Source organism: Gnatocerus cornutus, chromosome 4, assembly GCF_029298725.1.
Source record: "Gnatocerus cornutus isolate USDA-ARS CGAHR chromosome 4, icGnaCorn1.1, whole genome shotgun sequence".
Taxonomy (NCBI): Eukaryota; Metazoa; Arthropoda; class Insecta; order Coleoptera; family Tenebrionidae; genus Gnatocerus; species Gnatocerus cornutus.
This window is the reverse complement of record NC_142236.1, coordinates 5,752,855-5,776,825: the sequence shown is the minus strand read 5'-3', so window position 1 is coordinate 5,776,825 and position 23,971 is coordinate 5,752,855. Positions and strand designations below refer to the sequence as shown.

The window sequence follows — 23,971 nt, the reverse complement described above, 5'->3', positions numbered from 1 at the left end:
ATCAATCTGAAAAAACGATTACGACGTTTAATTAATGTAATTAGTAATAATTAGTACCACTAATCAAACTTTACTTAGTTTAAACGATTTCATTCGTCACTACTAGACTAATTCGGTACAAATCAGTTAGTTTGGCTATTAATCTATTTGATATACTTTTGCTAATTCTACTCTGATGATGATGCACAGAACCCGTCGAAACAGGTGAAATATAACCGTTTATTAACAACACATTCCTCAATTCCCGTCGGGCCGGTCGAGCATCGTAAATGTCATGCAGTGAACAATAAAGTTTTATTCCCCTTTTTCCTTTTTTCAACGACTTCGATGGAGATTAATTAGCACCACTTTCGTTCGATTAATTCCAATCACAACATATTTATTTAATGCAAAGTGGAGCACGAGCGTATTACAGTGTTTTCATTCATAATCGATTTTAATTTGTATGTTTCAATTACTGTTATACAGTTAACTCTGCATAGCTTTTGATTAATAATTTGATTTAAGCACTAGTTTTCTGTTATTTCATTCTATAGAGTGATGAATCAAAGGCGGTTTTGTTTCTTTGACGAATTAAACTGCTTGTGTTTCGTACCATCAATGAACACAATTGTCATTTTTGGTTCGGAGGCTATACAGGGTGGTCCACGATGATTTTGACATTTTCGTGTAGAAGTCAATTTGCTTATTTTAAATGGAACACTCATATATTGCTGCAAATTCTCATCGTGGACCACCCTGTATGTCTATGTGAGGTATAGATGAGTCGCCCTGTAGAATCCAGTGTTACCAACATAACGTTTTTTCCCGGTAAAGTACCTCGCTGTGATAACGTGCAAACAAGAACTTCGTTCTAAACCCTCCGCAATATCACAAACTCGTAATAAACTTGGAAAGTAACTTAATAAATTTAGCGTTCTAGTGTCGCAGCATTCGCAACTAATTTCAAACTATAACACGTCATAACATGCAGCATGTTTGTCCCCAATAAAATTTTATGCAAACTCGCATCTGCCGCAAGTCAAAAAAAATAAAAAAAACAAACCTTGGATTAACCACAGACGTCGATAAACTGCGCTAAATATTTTATCAAGCGGTTCCTCCGCCCTTCGCTAATACGGAAGGGTCGAATCCCTGCCGAAGGGACAGATAACTTCCCTTAATGGATGGGTAATTCCGCTTGCAAAAAAGGCGAAAGGACGCTCAAACTAGGCCACAAAAGACCGGGAAGTACCTGAAAAACTTCCGTTTACTTTATGATTCTTGTAATGGAAGAAAGATTTTCTCCGGAAAATTAGGATGAGTGTTGACCCACATTACTCGAAAATGTTGCAGACGGCGTATTAATAGATTTCTCGGAAATAGTCGATATGTGGGTGGTTGATCAATGTAATCAAGGCGGCAATAAGAGAAATATTTGGATGGGGGTGGCGGCGGGGGCAGTTGTAACCCAAAGGAGCGATCAGACCGCAGCCAGAGGCGGAAATATTTGTAGTAGTAGTGGATTTAAAGTTTAAATTGGGATTAGTACGGTCGGAACGAAGCTAATTTGGAGTAATTAGTAATAAGAATATGCAAGAAACCAATTTACTAACGAAACACATATTTGTTTAAAGTGACTAATTCTAATCTCTTAGATGTTAATTACATTTAATTAGTTTAATTATTTTAATCGCAACCAACAATTTTACTTGTTTCAACTAATAGCCAACAGAATTCGACTAATTCGAATACACATTTTTTTACTACAATAGAATACGAAAAATTAGTAAAACTTGTGTGGACTTACGTAATTAGTCGCAAAACTTATCCGAATCTATTGTAGTAAAAAATGTGTTCCAATTCTGTTAGCTGTTAGTAAAAACAAGTAAAATTTAACCCCGATTAAAATAATATAATACACTTTTGTTTAAAGTAAATTAATTATTGATTGATTCTAATTTCTTGATTGCTAATTACGTATAATTAGTCCAATTATTTTAATCGGAACAAAATTTTACTTGTTTTTACTAATTCCCCGCAGAATTGAACTAATTTGAATTTACACATTTTTTTGCCACAACAGATAACGAAATATTAGTAAAATTTGTGTGGCAGTGACTCGATCAGTAAGTTAATTCAAGCTATTTGAAACTAGTTTTATAGTTTGATTGTTTCTAATTTAGTCGACTTAATTATAAATGCAATTAAGCAGAATTTAGTTTTGCAAACTTTCCCATTAAAGAATTAGTCCAGTGAAACTAAACACTAATAAATTAGTAAATTAGTAAAACTTGAACTAAATTTAGTGTGACTCGACAAGACCGAAATAAATAAATCAATCATGCAAAATATTCAATTTCTATACTAATTACTCAATTAGTAATTAAATTGCACTCTGTGTCGACAGCCGATATTCCAATTTTACTAAGTTATGAAAGTACTAATCAAAATAAAAGCCTAATTAAATATAAAATAACTTAATCCATATGAGACTAAACTGCACAAAATCTGACTAAAATACACTAGATTCCTTTTGACATCCGCTGCTAATTATTACTAATTTAATCTAGTCGTTCGTAAAACATTCCGTTGCTTGAGACTCATATATTCCGATTTTTTACTTATTTTGTTTTTGTTGTTTTTGTAAAATTACATTAATTAAGAGTAAATTAGTAAAAAAAACAATGAGTAATAACAAAGTTAACATTAATTTAGTTGTGTCTAAACTTGCATGTTCTTATATTGCGTTTTACGTCCTCCTAACTACTAATTTACTGTTTTACTAATTATTTATTTACACCCTAATTTAGTCATGTCATAAATAATTCTTACATCCCTTTAACGATTTACAAAATTAGTTATTATTCGTGTTCCAATCCATAAAAAAAGTTCATTATCGTTTATTAACCAAACAGTTGTCAATTAATAATTAATTAGTCATAACAACAACAGTTGCTAATTATTACTAATTTATTCTAGTCGTTCGTAAAACATCCGTTGCTTGAAACCCATATATTCCGATTTTTTACTTATTTTGTTTTTGTAAAATTACATTAATTGGGAGTAAATTAGTAAAAAAAACAATGAGTAATAACAAAGTTAACTTTAATTTAGTTGTGTCTAAACTTGCATGTTCTTATATTGCGTTTTACGTCCTCCTAACTACTAATTTACTGTTTTACTGATTATTTATTTACACCCTAATTTAGTCATGTCATAAATAATTCTTGCATCCCTTTAACGATTTACAAAATTAGTTATTATTCGTGTTCCAATCGATAAAAAAAGTTCATTATCGTTTATTAACCAAACAGTTGTCAATTAATAATTAATTAGTCATAACAACAACAGTTGCTAATTATTACTAATTTATTCTAGTCGTTCGTAAAACATTCCGTTGCTTGAAACTCATATATTCCGATTTTTTACTTATTTTGTTTTTGTAAAATTACATTAATTGGGAGTAAATTAGTAAAAAAAACAATGAGTAATAACAAAGTTAACATTAATTTAGTTGTGTCTAAACTTGCATGTTCTTATATTGCGTTTTACGTCCTCCTAACTACTAATTTACTGTTTTACTAATTATTTATTTACACCGTAATTCAATGTCATGAATAATTCTTAGATCCCTTTAACAATTCACAAAATTAATTATTATTCGTGTTCCAATCGATAAAAAAAAGTTCATTATCGTTTATTAACGAAACAGTTGTCAACTAGTAATTAATTAATCATAACAACAGCAGAATTACGCTCAACTAATTTACCCATTAACGAAATGATTAAGTGCACTAAATTAGTTTGACTAAAGCTTACACTAAACCTGAACAGGTTCAACTGTGTAATTAAAAAAATACTAGATACTATTTTTTTAATTTTCCTGTTGGTACTACATCAGGTTAGTTTGGACTAAACCTAAATACACTCAATAAGATTGCGCTTAACTGAACAATGCTCGATTAAGTAAAAGACGTCGAATTGAAAAAAATTGTACTAAATACTAATTTTCTAATTTTCGAGTTCAAGAAGCACGCTTTGGAACGTGCCAGGGCCGCAGTTATGAATTAAACAATTTTTGCACAAAAACAACAAATTATACAGTAAAATTTATATTCCCAGCAAGTAGGCGTCGCTGTCATTATCGCTAGAATCAATCCGCGACGCAGGTTTCGGGTTCGCTGGCCCAATTGATGCGAAATTTATGTGCCAGCCCGCCACACTTGATCGATTTTACAGAGTGTACTGTAATAATTCCCGGCGTCAAAATGAAACTCGACCCGTTCCTGTAATCCCAGTATTTTTTGTTTACCAACTCTTTGATAATGAAATTCCATTCAACATTTGCAATTCAATAACATGGCGGAATTCTAATGCGTTTCCTTTTGTCTTACGTAACCGAAACGTAGATAACCACTTGCTTCAAGTGATTCCAACTAGAAAATTGATATCGTCATGTCATTCTGAAACTTTCCCGCGTTTCGCAACAGTTGTTGGGCTATAAACTTTGTGTGGAAGTTCGCAATTTTTCCCTCGGCGCGGCATAAATCGCACATATTAAATAAATCATTCCGAGCAATTAGCGTTGCTCTGTCACGAAATCGGAGAATATCAACAATTCAACGACACCGGAGCGTTCGTATGTAATCGTTGTTCAAATACGAACGAGGTTAAAAATAGTTTCATTCATGCCGAGGTTTATTTGAACGATCGAACGATTTCGTTCGGGAAAAAAATCAGAAATGTTTATAAAAATTTGTTGACGAACGTCGCGACGTGGGATTTTCGTGTAAAGGTCAGGGACCTGTATGCATAAAATAGAATTTTACTGTTGTTTTAATCGTGTATTTTTAATTGAATGTAATTAGAGAGTTTTTTGGGGAAATTGAGGGGGTTGGCAATGCACGCCCTGTCTGGAAAAGCACGCTTTGTTGTGGTATTGATTGAACGCAGTTTGAAACTTTGTCATTGTTGGCTTATTACATTTGGTTCGATACTTTTTGGAAATACTAAACTAGTTCTAGTCTCAATAACCACAGGTTAAACTAATTTCGCAAATATTAAAAAAAATAAAGCGCCCATAATTTATTCCATCACTGTACAAAATTATTTAGTATACATTGAATTAGCCCAACCTTTAACAAATAATTAGTGATTAGTACCAATTAGCGGAAGAAATAAACATATTTGCACGCCTAATAAAAGAATTATAACGTATAAGGAATAAATCAGGCCTAATTAGTAGTAATTAGCACAAGATAGTTCAATTTGATTTTTAATACTGTTCAGACTAAGAAATTAGTAAATTTTTCGAATACTTAGTAATAAATACTAATTAGCAGAAGAAATAAACATGTTTGCACATCTAATAAAAGAAATATGTATCACGTATAAGGAATAATATCAAGCCTAATTAGTAGAAATTAGCACGGGATAGTTCAATTTAGTTCTTTAAACAGTTCAGTTCAAACTAAGTATTAGTAAATTCGCAGAAAAGAATACTTTGTAATTAGTACTAATTAGCAAAAGAAATAAACATGCTCGCACATTTAATAAAAGAATTATGACGTATAAGAAGTATATCAGACCTAAGTAGTAGTAATTAGCAGAGGATAGTTCATTGGTTCTTTATACTGTTCAGTTCAGACTAAGTAATAAGTAAATTCGAAAAGTATTTAACAAATATTTAGTAATTAGTAACAATTAGTACTAAGTATAAAAAAAACACGTTTGCACGTCTAATAAAAGAATTATGCAGTCTAAAGACTAATCAGACCTAATTAGTAGTAATCAGCGTGTGAAATGAACATATTTTGCATGATTAATCAAACTTAGTCCTTCAGTAGCAATTAGTTTCAAATCTAGTTCAATTTAGTCCTTTATACTGTTCGGACCAAGTAATTAGTAAATTAGCACAATATTTAAAAAAAATTAGTCGACATGTCGGCACATCTAACAAAAAATTATGACAAAAAATTAGTATAAAATGAGCATGTTTTGCACTATCAATTAAACTTTGTCCGATAGCAAGTAGTTTCAAATCTAGATTAATTTAGTTCATTAGACTGTACAGAACAACTAAGTTATTAGTAAATTAGCAAAGTATTTAACAAATAGTTAGTAAGTAGTACAAATTTGCAAGATTAGTAAAAAATTATAAAGTATAAAAAATAATCAAACCCAATTAGTAGTAATTAGCACAATAAATAAAAATGTTTTGCATAATTGATCAAAATTAATACTTTAAGGCAAGTCAGTGATAATTAGTTTCAAATCTAATTCACTTTAGTCCCTTATACAGTACAAAATGTCTTGCTAATTAATAACTTAGCCCAATCTTTAACAATTATTTAGTAATTAGTACTATTTAGCGGACGTAGACACACATGTTTGTTCAACAAATCAAACTTAAAGGACGATTATGATGTGTAATTAATTAATTGATTAATTAATGGGTACGAATTAGTACATACTAAATAAGTTCAAACGTTTTCACTTTTTTCTCTTAAACCAATTTGGTACATATTCGGTTAGTTCAATTGTTAATCTATGTATTTGGATATAGTTTTGCTAATTCTCGTTCTAACTCTGATGATGATACACATTACCCGTCAAAACAGGTAAAACATAACGAAATTTAGCCTGACAAAGAACAGAAACTATACTTTTTAGACTAATGCATAATGGCGTAAAAAAAACGCAACATTGCAAAATTAGTTTAACGAAAGCAAAATGCAATAAACGCTTGGCACGTCTCGCTATTCCAAAATTAACTTGCAATGAAGTTTTTTATCATCGGTCTCAATTTTAAGAAAAACTTTTTAGTGCTAAGCAAACAAACATATTGCCTTAATAAAATCACTCTTCTGACTAAAAAGAACCTTTCCGCGAGGCGTGCCGAGCGTTGGTGGGATTTAATATCTAAACCACCAGTCAAACCAAAATCAAAAAAACAGAAACTTTCTTCATGAAATTCTTTATAAGACGAAAAAATTGTCTCTTGGTATTTTTAAATTGATGTACGAAAATACAATGCGATAAACGCTCGGCACGCCTCGCTGGTCCAAAAATAGAACGCGATAAACGCTCGGCACGCCTCGCTAGTCCGAAAATACGATCCGATAAACGCTCCGTACGCCTCGCTAGTCCCAAAGTAGAATGTGACAAGCGCTCAGCACGCCTCGAGTAAAACTTTTCAATGCTTATTTAAGATGCGCAAACGAACATACCGCGTTAAGAAAATCTCTCTTCTCGATAAAAAACGCATCCGCAAAATCTCTTGAAATTTTTGAGTAAATAATTCCTAAGTAAAATGCAGTAAACGCTCGGCACGCCTCGCTCGATCGGAAGTAAGATGCGATAAACGCTCGGCACGCCTCGCAGAAAGTTCTTTTTTGTCTAAAAAGGAGTGAAGCGCCCACTACTGAGAGGAAAACTTTGGAGTACTTGTTCTAGACACGCAAATGAACCTACCACCCAAAGAAAATTTCTTCTTACATTGAAAACTTTGAAATTTGGGCATCCAAATTTAAAATTACTATTACATATAACACATTCCTAACATTAGCATATTTTCATCAAATTTATTGAATCCATTGGAGTTACAGAAAACGACTGAAATTCAAATTGGCGTGAACACGAGCAGTATCACCCTGAAGAAAAACTCGCCAGTATTTTAATTGGTCGAAAAGCAGAAAACGCTCGCTAATGGCTTCCTGTCAAACGGCCACAGGCCTTCCTCGTCCTACTTTCCGCGTAAAGCAGTTCTGGTATTATTGATCGTGGTGCTAATAAACTTAATATAATAATTTGAGCAAAAACTGATTTGAACGATTAAAATTACGCAACAGTTTGTTATTACCACGTAAGTGAAGATTATTGCAACCGCGTCGTGTCACTTCCTGTTGCGCAATCATAAACTCAAAACGTCACAACTGTCACTTCTGCCTCGGCCGAGGCAATTGTTTTCCCGCCACCGCGTTTGGCGGGTGGCCAAGGCAAAAATAAAAGATCCAAAAACAAATTTCTGTGGAATCCGAGCGCATCGCAAGGACGACGCAGCCCTCAGTTGATAAACTGTAATTTATAATGGCAGTTAAAATTCTAAATTCGATAGTGCGGGTCAACGATCGTCCCAAATGGCGGCGCTCGGCGATCAAATGTGTTACGTGCGGATAAAACAGTAGGGGGCGTTTTTGACACTGACTTTCTCTCGTGAATTAAGAGGATTATGTCGCATCTGGAATTATCCGTTTTGTTTGGCAAGCTTTGTATGTGTAATGTTCAAACTTTGGTAAAGATTGCTCTTGCAAGTTGCCGCGACAATTTATTGGCTGAACTTGGACTTGACCTGGAAGTGTGCTATCAGCGGCCATGTCATCAATGGGTGACAAATTTAAATTTGCAAATTGCGCTTGATTTCGAGCTAGATGTGTCAGTCCCTTTTTCGGTGTGAATGACAAGATTCGTTATTAGATTTTCGCGCGTGAATTCGATGTTGATTTCAGTTTCTGTTTTCACTGAAAATGATAATCATCTGTGGACTATTGTGAATAATTTTAACCAAGATTTAGTTCAGTTTTTGTTCCACTTATTACATTTCCGTACAATTTAGTTCGATCTGGTTCAATTTGGATTTCTTTTGGTTGTTAACTAAACTTCATTTTTCCTGCAGCAGAAATTTGCCGCCGCTGAATTTAAAATGCAGCCATGTGATTGGTCAATCTGCAATGCAATTTACGCAGTGGAGATTTTTTGATGACAATCAGGAACTGTCATAGTATTGAATTATATTATTATTAGAACCAGAAAATTTCCAACAGTAATAAAATTCGAGGAAATTCCTACTTTTGATCTCATTTTTAGCTGTGCTTGATTCAAAAAATGTAACGCAAAAAGGAACAAATTCCAGAAAAACTTCAAATTAAATACAATTATGGATCAATTTTTCAGATTTGAACCTTGTTAAACCAATAAATTTGACCCGCACTACAGATAACAGTACCAAATCTCAAAATTAAAAGACTTTTTGATAACGGAAAAGCAAAAATTTCTAAAAATATTCACGTATTTTTTGCGTTATAGCAGTAAAATTTTGGAAAATTACTAATTTTAATCGGCTTACTAAGTGCTGAATCAAAAAATTATAAAGCTAAAAATACAAATTTTTGAGATTACACTTTGAAGACGCGGCAAAAATTTCAAATAGTTTTAATTCGAATCTGTATTTTGAATACATTTGAACCTAAAACAATGATATTTAGAGAAATTACTCATTTTGGTCTGTTCTTCAAAAATACGAAATTTTAAAACTATATGACAGAAATTGCAATTGTTCAGAATTTTTATCATAAGGAAAAGAAAAAATCCGACATTGTTAATTTTTACTAGTAATTCTAGTAATTAAAATTTTGGAAAATTGCTAATTTTGATCGGCTTACTAATTGCGCTAAATCACAAAACTATGAAACAAAAAATACACGTTTTCACAATTTACACTTTAACGATGTGGCAAAAATTTTAAATATTTTTAATTCGGATCTGAAGTTATACGAAATTTAAAACTAAAGCAATAAAATTTGAAAAAAACTACCACAATTGGTCTGCATTTTAACTGAGCTAGATCAAAACTTGTAAAGCAAAAGTGGCAACTTTGAAAAAATATTAGTAGGTATGTTTTAAAACTACAGAAAAATTTTCAAATATTTTTAAATCGGACCTGTATTTTTGTTACAATTGAATCGAAAACAATGAAATTTGGAAGAACTATTGCAAATTTTAAAATTATAGAACAAAAGTTTCAATTTTTAGGAAATATTAAAAAACAAACATTTCCAAAGTTTTTAATTTTCATCCATAATTATATCAATTTTTGCGCTATGACAATAGAACTTCGACAAATTACTTATTGCGATCGAATGGTGTTAATGATAAAGTTATGACAAATTTTCGATATTTTTTACCCTTTAACGACACGTCAAAAATTGCGCATTTGCAAATTCACGAATTCGAACCTAAAATTTGAAATGAAATTAGAGCAATTATATTGGAAATACTAATTGAACCGTTATTGGTATGAAATTTTGGAAAATTACTAACGTCGGTCGGCTTACTGACTGTCAAATCGCAAAATTATCACACAGAACACAAATTTTTGAAATTTCCCGCTTAAAGGTGTGTCAAAATTGATATTTTTTTATTCGCACCTGTAATCCTGACTCTGTTTTCTAAAAAGAAGATTTAGCACTACAACAAAGAAAAATTTCCAATTTTTTTTAATTCGGACCTGTTAAACTATATTCATATGTTCAAACTTTGTCCTACACAAGAAAATGTAAATTGTTTTAGACACTTGGAAACCAAAATTACAATTTATTTTAAAAATAAAAAATTACAATTTAAAAAAAAAGAATTTGTAAAATGACTCGAATTGTGCTAAAAATAACAATATATCGGGATTGGTTGTTAATTTTTTACCCGTTGAATACTATTAAACTTGGGCAATTTTTGTTTTGAAATTTACAGAAATAACAGGCGAAAATGAAAACATTGTATATTATCAAAATCAACAATTGCATTTTTTTTTAATTCTAAAACTAAAAAACGACCATTCTAATTGTGTTAAAATTAAAATTTGAAATTCAAAAAAGATAAAGTTTCCAGTTTCATTCTTTATTTTATCGATGAAATGTCCCGAAGAATTGTCATTTTTGAAAATTAGAAGTCTCTAAAATTGCCTTTTTGAATTTTAAATCAATAATTTCCGTGGTACATTGCGATTTCAGTTGGCCAGTCCATATTATAAAAAAACTCGTTTTCCGCTCTTCAATAATTTAATGTTGGCAAAAAAAGTGTAAATTTGTTTGATATCATCATATTACAAAAGTTTAAAATGAACTTCAAAATGAATATTCCAGCGATAAAATTAAAACCACTTTTCAATGTAAATATGCACGTCAATCGCGCACTCATTTAAACCCAGAAAATTAGAAAATGCGAAAAACAGTGCAGCCAACCTTCCTCTCCGTGTCATAAAAACGCGCCACATGTTTACCAACTGTTTAGCAGAAGGCCGCCTTGCGCGAAACTTGTAAATAAACCTTGAATTGTTCAAACGGCGAGTTTGGTAAAAAGTTGGAAGCAATTATTGGCTTCTTGCAAGATTGGATTGAAAGTTTTTAAAGAAATTCTCGCATCCTCGTTAAATAATAATCGAGCAACGGATATGCTGTAATTTCAGTGTTGACCTTAGAGAGAAACGGGAAGGAAAACTGATCAATAAACTCAATAATGCACAAGGTTGAGGCTAGTTGGGAACGAAAACGATTAATAGCTGCGGTTTACTAACAAACGGAATATCTTCATTGAATCATGACTTTATTAGGGGGAGTTCACATCATGATGGTAATTTAGATAGATTCGAGCAAATACTGGGAGAGCCGAGTTTCGGTTTTTACTCGCAATAAACTCCGTTCTTGGCTGCGGAATACGCGAAGGAGAGCAACGAACTCGACAACTTTTTCTTCGGCGTTGAGTGAGAAGTTTGGCGATACAATGACCGGATCCGCTGAGATTTACAATTTTTGGCACAAAACAAAGTTATTTTGACATTTGCGAAAAGTTCGAAAGATCAGAGGTCAAAAACATTCGAGGATTTTTGATCTGAGGTAACTGTCATTTTATTGTCGGCGTTTACTAAGCTTTCTCTTCAGGAAATGAGAGTCCTTTCAGGATTTCTGTATTGCCTGCATCTTTTTTGCATATCTACTGCATTTACCTTCTGATGTTAAAATTTAATTAAAATTCAAATGTTTTCGTTTAAAAGTCAAAAATTGCAAATTTTTAGAAAATGCTGCTAAAAATTTTGAATGTAAAATAGTCGAAATGTAAAAGTTAAGAAACAGTCACAATTTTATTTTAAAATTGTTAAAATTGCCATGTTTGCAATTTGATTTGAAATCAAATTTTTTTGAAAATTTAAAATAAGAATGCAGATCCAACATTTTGGAATTGAGCATCAGGTATTGAACATACATAAACATTTGAAACTTAAGACGTCTTGGGTGATCTGATTGTGTTCAAATCATCAAGAATACAAAACTTTTAAAAGTTTCAAGTTTCAATTGCTTGGTAATTATGAAAGCGCTTAATTTTAAAATCAAAAATTCGCATTTTTAGAAAATCTAGCATTTGTGGTACTTTTTTACGTTAAGAACAAAATTATGTAAATGTTCAAAGAAAAATAGATAAATCTGAAATATAAGGCATAAAAACCAAAATAAAATTTTAGTTTAAATGTCAAAAATTGACCTTTTTTAAAAAATCTAATCTAGAAATTGACGGTTCTGATTATTTCAAAATTAGCAAATTTCAAGTAATTCAAAGGGCATACAAATTTCCGCTTTCAATCGTTTTGCAAACCTAACTGCCACAAGTTGCTTTTAACGTAAAAATAAAAATTTGCCAATTTTGAAAATCCTAAGTCTATATGTAGGAAAGTCAACTGGTTTGATGTGTTAAAATGACGTCTAGAACTCGAAATGCATAAAGTTTTAGTTGTTTTGGTAATTGGAGTCCCTATTGTGCTTTTAATTGTAAAATAACAAATTGCTTCCAATACTCAAAATTATCAGTTATTCACGTAAATGTATAAAACAGCCGTTGTGATTCAATGGAAAACAAAATAACAATTTATTTTAAAATTCAAAAATTTCAAATTTTTTGGAAATTCAAATTCTATTAACCAAATGTTTTGATAGATACTCATTCGGAATTCGAAATGTATAAAAATCTCGAGCTTTCATTATTTTGCAAACCGGACTTCCAGAAAGTGCTTCTAATTTGAACTTTTTTGTATTCTAAATTTGCTTTTAGTTCTGAAATGTACAATAATATGCGTAAATATGAAAAACAAGTCTTTTTGGATCGGTTGTAACGAAAAGTAATTAATTTTGAAAGTCAAAAATCCACAATTTTGAAAATTCGAATTTTATATGTATGCATTTGTTGAAAATAACATCAGAAGATTCGGTTTTAAATTGTTTTGTATACTAAACAACCAAAAATCAGTATTAATTCAAACAGCAAAAATTTACGTTTTTTCTAAAATTAAAAACAAAAATTTATTCAAAATAGTATGTATACACGTAAATATGAAATATATGCTGTTTTGGAACCATAAAAACAGTAGAAAGTCGAAAATCGCCTTTTTTGAAAACTTGAATTCTATTAACCAATTGTTTTAGTTGTATTAAAAGTGATAAGTACATAACAGAAATTCGAAACGTATAAAAATCATTTTGAAAATTTGACTTCCAAAAGACATTTTTAATTTGGAAATCAAAAATTGGCGCTTTTTTGAATTGAAAATATGGTATTGTAGTTCTGACATTTTTGAAAATAGATTTCAATATTCAAAATACACGTAATTGTCAAAAATAAACCGTTTTGAACCCACGTGTAGTAAAATAATAAATAACAAATCGCCATTTTTTTTGAAAAATTGAGATCCTTATTTATACATCGACTATCTTAATCTGTTAAAAATGGGATCAGAAATTCAAAATGCTTGAAAGTTTCGATTTTAAAACGTTTTTCAGACCTAATTTGAACATGGCAATTTTAATTTAAAAAGCAAAAATTTACAATTTTGTCGTATGTAATTAATAATCAAATCGTTCATAATCAAATCAAAAATTCGAAATGTGTAGATAAAAAAGGCGGTTTGGAACACACGAAAACTAAACGGTATAAACTCAAATTTCGACTTTTTTTTTAAATTCCAATTCTATTAACCAACTGTTTTGGTTGTGTTTAAAGTATCAAAGAGTCGGAATGTATAAAAATCTCAAATTTCAAACAAACTTGACTTTTGAAAAGCGCTTCAAATTTAAAAATTTGAAATCTTTGAATATCCTTTAAAATTAGAAATATAATTAAATGGAAAAATTGATCTCCTCCTAAATGTGAAATAGTTGAAAGCATTTTGAGAGACATAGAAACCAAAACATGTAGCATCATATTTTGAATTTCAAAATGTTATTTTTTGAAAATTGAATGTATAAATTTAAGAAATAAAATTCCAAAGTTTTAAGAGTACTGTCAGGAATTGAAAATAAACACATAAACTTTTGAAATCTAAGCAATCCTGGACACGTACAAATTTATACAAAACAAAAAGTCAAAAATTCGAAATTTGTAAAACCAGTAATTTAATTGTGGCGAAAACAAATTAAAATTTGAACTCAATGAAAATGCAAAAACATTCCTAACTTTACTAGTTTTACCACAAATTGTAATTTACAAGCCAAAAATTGACATTTTTTGAAATTCCAGATCTCGCAGAAATCTTTAAATCAGCGGGAAAAAGTGTCTCGTTGCACAATTTGGAAAGTTTTATGGAGATTTCGTAACCTTAAGAATTCATTCATTCGTGTTTTCATAGTAAACATTTTGCGCATTTTTGATCGAACTTGATCGCATTTGACTCATTTTCATATTTATGAGCAACCAACCTAACCAAACGAAACTTTCACTCACAACTATAAATCACCATCACGAACCCTCGAATTCCTTCTTGTAACCATCCAAACACGCACTTTCAGCATTCCATTCTCACTCTCATTCATCCTCTGTTTCATCAACCTTCTTTTCGTCTATTTTCCAGCACTTTCACTCTCATTTCCAAATCGATAAAAGAAGTGAAAGCGACTCCAGTCACGACCACACGCGAGAAGGAAGTGAGGTCCATATGTGAAAAATTTTCGCGATTTATTGAATTTTTTCTTACAGGTCTACCAATTGTGGTGATGGAAACAATGAATTCCCCCAACTCTAGTGCCGCAATTATTCGCTATTGTTTATGTACGAAGTTAGCCGTTATGGCGTGAATTATTAAAACGAAGGTCATTGTCGGTGGCCGGATTTAGAATAATGCTCTACATACACGAGAGCTTTTCATCCGAGCTTCATAAAATCGCTTATTAAATTAATCAGGGTCGGATTAAAAGACTAACCTTCCATGAAGAAAGTTTAACTTTCAGAAATTTCATCAGAGACGTACCTGTAACAAAAAAAAACATCAATATTATGACACTAGTGCTGCAATAATAAGACGCACAAAATTTTATCTAACACTAGTGCGGTAATGTGACGTACTTATAGAAGTAGATAAATAAATGTTTCCGCTGCAATTACGCAAGTTTTATTGTTTCAGAGAATTGTGAATTTGCAGCGATAATTTAACACCTTGAGGTAACAAGTCAACCATTCGGATGCCAATTACAACCGCAATTTATCAACGCAAACAATTACAAACGTTGAGGCAGATATTTCAACTCGGTGAAATAAAGTGCTTTTTTCACACCCCAGAAGGGATCGAACCAGGTCATTAATTGCAGTTTGAAGAGCGGACATCGTGTGGTATGAGCTTAATGACTTCCGCGTTCTTGGCGTTGTTAAAGTGAACACGGGAGGCTTGAAAAATTTCGTCGACCAGTTTTTATGAAGTGACATTTTTAACGAAGTTTTAAGGATCGAATTTATTTACGCGAGAACTTTGATTTAGTGCTGCATTGTGCGACGAGGGAGGAAAGTGGCTTTTGGTGCTCGAAAAGAAGGGTAAATGACGAGAGGGAGCTGGAATCTTTTACCATGTTTTTTACAGTGTGCTATACAAGTGGCCGATTTTTGGAAATTTTGAGGTTTAAAACACATGAATGACAATTGACAATTTTGACATGTTTCTAACTACGTTTAGAAATTTTGACAACACTCTCATTGATATTAAACTAATTGACAGCTTTGTGTTTTACCATTTCTGCGGTCTACCGTAACATTTCATTTGTCTTGACAGATTTTAAAAATTTGACAGTTTGACATTGCCTTGTGTATAACCACGTCAGAATCGTGTGATCCATTAAATTTTCATTCTAAGCAGGCCATAGATGATGAACCCACGTCGGTTCTTGTTCAAAAAATTGTCAAATCTATTAAATATTTAGTTTTCAATCGTCAAATCTGTCGTGATGGTGTTAATTACCGTACCGTAACATTATTCTTTTGACAATTTGACGAGAATTTTAAAACCGACACTGACATTTTTAATGAGAGATGAAATTTGACATTCACCGCTTTATGAATGGAAAACCATAAAATATACTTTATTTTCCAAATTTGACAGTTTGACAAATTTTTAAATGTTGGCAATAATTTGACACTTCATGTGCTTTAACAATAATCTTTGGATTTGACAATTTTCCACAAATCGAAAGCGCAACTTGATGTTTTCATTGTTTTGACTATTTTTTAGTTTGAGACTTCCACGCACTAATAATTCAAAATTGACACATTTTCAAAATTTGATCATTTGACAATTTTTACGTATGTCAAAAATTGGATGACATAAGCCTTGACAATTTAAAATTTGCATGTTTCAGCAATGACAAAAATTACATAAAAAGCCACATTGACCTTTTAAGGGTCTTGACAACTTTTACATTTGACAATAGTAAAACTTAAAAACCACAATTAGTAAAAAGCCAAAAAATTTTAAAATGTCAGTAATAAATAATAATAATCAAAACTAGATGATTAAAACCTTGACAACTATATTGTTTTACACAATTTGACAAAATATTTGTGTAATAGCCAAAAAACGTACAAAATGTATTCAAGTTCAGGAATGCCATTTATCTGTCATAACATAACAATTTTCCCATTTTATGTCACTTGACAACTTTGGCATTTAACAATTTTTAACAGTAAAATCAATAACAATAACAAACAATAACAAAAAAATAGGACTGAAAACTACTGGTACTTGTCAAGTTGTCAAAATTTCTTTTTGACAAATTTTCTGTTCTTATAAAATAAAAGTCAACATTTGAACGACTCATATTTCCGACTATTTTATTTTGAAAAGTCCAATATGAAATTTTGTTTGTTTTGACAATTCCAACATTTGACAATGTTTAATACAATCGTAAAAAACAATCTGAAATTCACAGAAATAAACAACAAAAGCTTTGGCGGGTGTCAATATTGCCAACTTTGACAATTAACAATATTTAACATAGCGGTTGTGAAAAATATTTAGAAAATGTTTAGAATAACGTTAAATAAAAAAGCAACAAAATGAGATAGCTGAAGTCTTGACACTTACGACTCGTCACAATGTCAAATTTTGACTCTTTGACAACTTTTCTGTTTTAATTGAAAGTTAGCTTTCTCTTCCGACATTTTAAATTTAAAATGAATGTCCCATATGATATTTAGTGTCTTGACAACTCCTGCATTTGACAATTTTTAAGGCTTTTTAAAAAACGATCTGAAATTAGTATAAATAATTAATAAAAACTATAAAAACTTTGACAAATGTCTCACTAATAGTAGCCTAAAAAGTTGAATGTTTGACAATCTTTTCTGACTATAAATATAAAAAATGTACACCCAGTACCAATCTAAAATACCTCGATTGACGATAATTAAAAAAACAACAAAATTAGATAACTAAAGCTTGTCACAATGTGAAACTTTAACTATTTGACATTTTTTGTGTTTTGACAACGCCCGTATTTGACAATTTTTAATATTATCATAAAGAACAATTTGACAACTGTCACAATAATAGTATCCTAAAAATTTGACTATTTAACTGCTTTTTTATTTTAACAATAAAAAAAACATACAAACGACAACTTGACAATTGACAATATTTTGTAGTGAAAAATATTAGACCCAATAACAATCTCAAAAACTTAGAATGACGATAATTAAAAAAAAAACAACAAAATAGAACTGAAAGCTTTACTTACGAGTTGTTTGTCAAATTTTGACATTTGACAAGTTTTCTATTTCGATAAAATGAAAGTCAACATTTGAAGTATTCAAATTCTCGACCATTTAGTTTTGAAAGATGCCGAATGACAAATAGTATCTTGACAACTCTTGCATTTGACAATTTTTGAGTTTTTTGTTATGTGGGTTCTTTTCAATTTCCGTTCACAGTTGGCTTAGATAACAAATGTCAGGCACCGCACTGTTTTAACACTTGATAACAACTTGACAGTATAAAACATCTGACACCTCAAAACTGACGCAGGCGGTAGGCTTCATTCAAAACGGATCCTCAACGGTGCTGCCAACTTGAACGAAAAATCCAAAGGCAACTAGACGAGTGTTTGAAATGTCAAAAATATAAAAAAACAAGCACAGTCGTTCACAGCTGACCTAAATTCATGATAAACGCCAGGCAAGTACTAAAATTAACTGATGTCGTCTAATTAATTAGCATTAGCAGGAAACAATGAATAATTTGGTGCACCGGCTTATAGTAAAGAAGCAACATCCAAACATGTTAATACCATAAAATTAATTCCGTTAGTAATCTCTACGGTTAATAACAATTTCAATACCACTTTGAAAATGAATCAAATTATTGAAAGTGGATGTTCAAAATTCTGCTAATCCTCGTCCAGTTGAAACCCTTTTAATGAATCGCTCCGGTAGTAAACACAGTTCGATAAACTATCGAATTAAATTTAGCTCGAGTCTAAAAACCGCGAATTAATCTTTAAATAGCAGCGTCCGTTTTTCCCGGGAAATTCTCGCAACATACGAACTCCTCTCTTTTTCTCCTCTCTCTTTCCGTTCTTTCATTATTATGTCGGGCGCGTCTGCATCAAATCTCTCCGCTTTTGAAAAAGCACATCTCGTTATTACATTGCCTTTATTTGTTCATATTATTCCGTTCGTTTTCGCACCCCCAACAATGGATTCTGTACCGTAGGGGATGAGATATTAGAATGGAATTGAAGGAAAGAAGACGATTACCGTGAGACGGAAAAGTGAAAAAACACACTTTTTAATGCTTGGTAACAAATTAAAAATCACTAACGGATTTTCGACGAAGTGGAACTAATTACAGCGATACGCGAATGTGGAAGGTTATGGTTCATTCCGAAAGCATTATCAAGAATATTAACAGTTGGGAAGATAATGAAACGTTTGTGAAGACACAAAAGCGACGCTTTGATGGAAAGTTGTAAAAACAAATCAGTTAAGATCGAAACGGTTAATAGAAATTACAGTTATGTAAAGTGGTTGATCGGGTTGGTAGAACTGCTTTCTGTCAATTTTGACGTTTCGGAAGTGCTTAGCTTCAATCTGTCAAATAAACTGAGTCTGCCAACGGAAATATTTCGAATTCCAGAGGCGGCTTCCATTTTTTTAGAAATTTAGTATTATGGCAGCAGTTGTACCAACTTTAAATTTTAAATTTCCTAATTTTCAGTATTGATTCTTTTTGGCCATGTCTCACTATTTGCAACATTTTCATTTTTTTGTTATGCATAATTTTCAAATATAAAGTCAAGTATGCAGGCATTTTTCTCAAAAACTACAAATGATAGAAATTTGATGTTGGAAACAAATAAGACGAATCGGACGAACATATTCTCATTTTTGTGACACTTCTAATTATACCGGAAGTAGCAGTAAACTTGATTATTTTTAAAAGAACGCCATATATACAGGTGTCCCAGAACTCATGACCCAGAAAGCAACGTAAATTTCAAAACAAAAATTGATCAAGTTTAATAGTATTCGAGAAAGGATAAAAAATTAACAACCAAACCTGAAAGCTTATTCTAGAAGTGTGATAAAAACCCTTCCCAATTTCCTAGGCAACGAGAGTGTAAACTAGTTACCGATTTTCCAAAACCCCTTCAGCTTCCGGATTGGCTACCGTTTTTTATCTTAACTCGTTAATTTTTTGAACTACAAAATTTTTGTTTAAAAATTTTGGTTCAAAATTGTTGCCTTTTTTCTCTGGGTCACGAGTTCTGGGACACCCTGTATTATTTTTAGATTTCTACACCCAAATAAAGAATCACTTTGAGTTGTTACATATAAATTGTACCATTAAATAAATAGTATACAGAGTGTAACTTGGAAGGATTTAATTTTCGATTACTTTAAAGTAAAACAACTTTTTTATTTCAAATATATTTGTCCAAATTTGCTAACATGTATTTTTTATTTTTCCTCAATTTTTAGAATTTTGTAAACTATGATGATTTTTATCAAGATGCGAATGCGGATAAACTTTAAATTAGTTTCCTAAAATTTTCTTTTAAATTTTTCCTGTATTTTTTTCTTAAAAACTACAAATAATGGAAATTTGAAATTTTGGAAACCAAAGTAACTGATTAAGACGAATTAAATAAAGATATTCACATTTTCGTCTCATTTCCGGTTACGCCGAAAGTAGCAGTCAACTTGATTTTTTTTAAACAGAACCCCCACATATTATTACATTTTTGCATTTTACATCCAAATTGAAGATCACGTTGTAAATAATATGCTATAATAAAATTGTAGCATTTCAATTATCAAAAACACATTTTATTCCAAAACACTTAAATTTCGTCAAAAAGGATTTCAAAGATATCTAGATTTTTCTAAAAAAAATAATATAATTCTCATAAAAATGTGAGCAAAAACTGAGATTACAATTCCAAAATCTATTTAAAACTAGAATCTATTTAAAATTGCTATTTTAAAGTCAGTTTTTAGTTACAGTAAAGTAAAATAGTCACCTATTTTCGACCAAAATTTAAAAAAAATTAATGTGAATTTTTATAAATTTTCGAAGCAGGCTATAGAAAAGTAACAATACATAAAGTCGACGCAAAGATTAATCTTACGTGGATCTATGATAAAAAATACAAGTGTTCCATTTGTAATTAAAAAGTTATTTTATATATAAATGGCTACAAATCACACCCTGTATATTATTTTCCAACTGGCAATTGGCTACAAAATTTAACTTCTTTTGCTAACATGTCTATATATAATTATAATATAAAGAGTGTCCCAGAAATCGCGCCACAGAAAGAAATGGCTTATAAAGACAAATGTTGAATAAGCTCATGGTGGACCACCTGTACATTACGACGCTTACTTCGAATTTTTCTTTAAAACATCCAAGTTGGCACGTAACCTTCATTCTTAAACGTTTGTAAGTGAATTTTCATTCTAACACCAAAAATCGTGATGTAATGAGCCATTCTTAAACGATTTGTAGTGACTTCTCATTCCGGAACGATTTTTAGTGAAGCACGTAATTCTAACGCCGTAATATACATAGGTATAAAAAATTGAAAATATTTGTAAAGTAGCGAACACGCTAGTTTATACTAATTAATTTACAATGGACAAATTAGTAATTACGTCGATTAATAAACGACTTTCTAACAATGCCCGCGAACTATCTTTCCTAATTAAAACCACGACTTAAATGTCACGAACCTGACTAGCATCCAAGAAAACAACACTCACTTTCTGACAACCAAATTAGGCCACTCACTGTACTAATTATACTAATTAATTACCAATACCGCACTACAAAACCTGACCATTTTTATTGCGATCGTGCTATGAGATGTAATGATATTTATAGAATTACGGTGAATGACTCATGTGAAATTCATGTGAGCATGTTTACTTGGTTTTGTAGAGATAACGCTGCTTTTGTTTGTTTTCGTTGGCAATTATTTCTAGTATCGATATGGTAATTAAGTTTTGGTTTATGCCACTCTCATTGAGCTGAAATTATTTGAATATGGGATAGTTGAAATAATTTCGCGCAATTAGTAGGAATTAATAATTCAAACTATTTCATTGCGATTGTAATTTTGTTGTAAATATTTGCACTTATCGACGTTTTCTAATTCCAGTTGCGTTTTTGTTGCATTAATTTGCTCGCTGACTGATTAATTATGAGCAGCGATAATGAAAATTGTTGTTAGTTTGATTTGTAATTTTCATGACTAACTAGTGATTTTTGATTAGGTTGGCAACAGAAAATAAGACAAAAACAAACATGTCACGTCGGTTTTCTTAACCTCAAAACCGCTCAGGAATGCCAACCCAGTAAATTCGATAGTCACAACATGCATGCGCTTGGACAGAAACGAACTTTACTACCAAATGACATGTTGATTTCGATTGAAAGTTCCATAAACGTCAATCAAAATGACAGTAAAGCTCAATTTACATTATTTTTTAGCGACGCGACGAGTTTATTGCTCGAGATTGTACGTGTTGGGTGTTCGATTCAAAGAGTTATCTAGTTGGCGATGCCTTTTGAGAGAAAGTGACGTTTGGCAGTTGTTTTTTTTTTTATTTGGAGTGTTTGACTTGTTTATTCTCATTTCTTGGTCTGCCGCTTCAACTTCTTGTAAATTTTAATGATGTTACAAAATTATAGAGAACAAGAAACATTTTCGAATATTTTTTTTCAAAACCATAATTTTGAAAAAAATTAAACTTGTTATTCTGGTGCTTTTAATGATGATAGAGCGGCAAAATTTGGGGAAATTACTAGTTTTAAGTTGTAGATGAATCGTTTTAAATTGCAACATTGTAGAGCAAAATGTCGGTACAAACTTTTGGAATTTATTTTTTTGAGGTAAAACAAAACTTTTCGTTTTTAGTCAATTTTAAGAATTAGCAATTAAATTATTATATATTATTATAAATGATTATAAGTATTTTGACCTTTTATAAAGAGTTTAGTATTTAAAGAACACAGATGACATTTGAACATTTGTCTTCAAAAGCTGTAATTTGGTTTTAAGACTACAACGATAAAAATTGATAATCAATAATAAACTGAGCCAATTTACAAGAATATAAAGAACGAAAGACAATTCATATAATCTTCTTTTGGACTTTTTAAAATCTTATTAAATCTTGTAACTTTGGTGATTTTAATGCTAAAATAGCAAAATTTGGAGAATTTACTAGTTTTGAGCTGCCGATGAGCTGTTCCAAATTGCACAATGGTAGAGCAAAGTACACATTTTGAAAATTTACGATTGGAAATAAACAAAAACTTTCGAATTTTGTTAATTTTAACTTCGTAGCAACGAAATTTTGGGAAGTTACAATAGTTGATAAACCGTTCAAAATCTAACGATTGTAGTAAATTAAAAGACACATTTTAGATTTTTTTTGTATTTAGAAAGAGCCAAATTTATATTTTTAATAAAAATCTGTAATTTTTTTTTTGAGACTACAGCGATAAAAATTACAAAAATTTATATTAACCGAAATACAATTCTTAGGTTTCTTAAATTTTAGAACCATAAATTTTAAAAATTTTATGCTACAGTGACAAAATTTGCGCCATGTCACTATTCTTGTCTAGTCGATGAATTGTACAAATTATAAAACTGGAGAAACATATTTTAGAAATTTTCATTTTGAGATAGTTCAAAAAGTTTCAATTTTTTTTATTAAAACTGCTCTACTGAGAAAACCGTGAAATTAGGAGCAAATCTTTTTTTTTAGAACCAAACATTTAAAAAAAAATTAAATCGTCTAACTTTGATGGTTTTAAGTTAGTGAAGCAAAATTTGGGGAAATTACTCAATTTGAGTTGCCGATAAACTGTCACAAATTACACGATTGTACAAAGTACAGATTTTCGGAATTTACATTTTGCAATTGAACAATCGAGTTAGAGTTCAGAATTCAAAATTCAGATAAGCAATTCTTCATGAAATTCTGCTTGAAATGAGTGCAATTACATCAAATAAACGAGCCAGAATACCCCAATGCACATAATTTACTTATTTGTTGTCGTTGGGTAGACTTAACATATTTGGATTCATCGTGAAATTCTGGACAAAATGAGAGTAATTTCGTGTCCATTGTTCATAAAATAAGCGAACTAGAGCTGCAGCTACTTTGAAAGTTTGGATAGAGATAATGGGCCCGTTTAGCATATTTCAAATTAATAGAAAAAAACTGTATGTTTCGATAGCAAAAGGTGACCTAAACACCTCCTGAAATTTTGAAAATCATTCATCAATTAGATCCGGAGTTATACGGCTGGGAATTTTGAAAGTTCTGAATATGTCGTGTGACGTCACACCACAGTTATTCAGCGCGGGCAGTGGGCAATTCGCATGGTTCTGGGTGA

At 31.1% G+C, this 23,971-nt stretch overlaps 1 protein-coding gene across 2 annotated transcripts in view; it reads right to left on the bottom strand.

The window, feature by feature from the left end:
* Positions 1-23,971, bottom strand: part of LOC148176236 (uncharacterized) — a 124,387-nt gene that overhangs the window by 42,557 nt on the left and 57,859 nt on the right. Inside the window, exon 1 of one of the 2 annotated variants that reach the window (XM_088033677.1) lies at positions 1,046-1,211. The exons of the other annotated variant lie outside the window; for it this stretch is intronic. The gene's annotated coding sequence lies outside the window, so the exon portion shown is untranslated. Of the gene's footprint in view, positions 1-1,045; positions 1,212-23,971 lie in introns of those variants that run through there. 2 annotated transcript variants of the gene reach the window in all.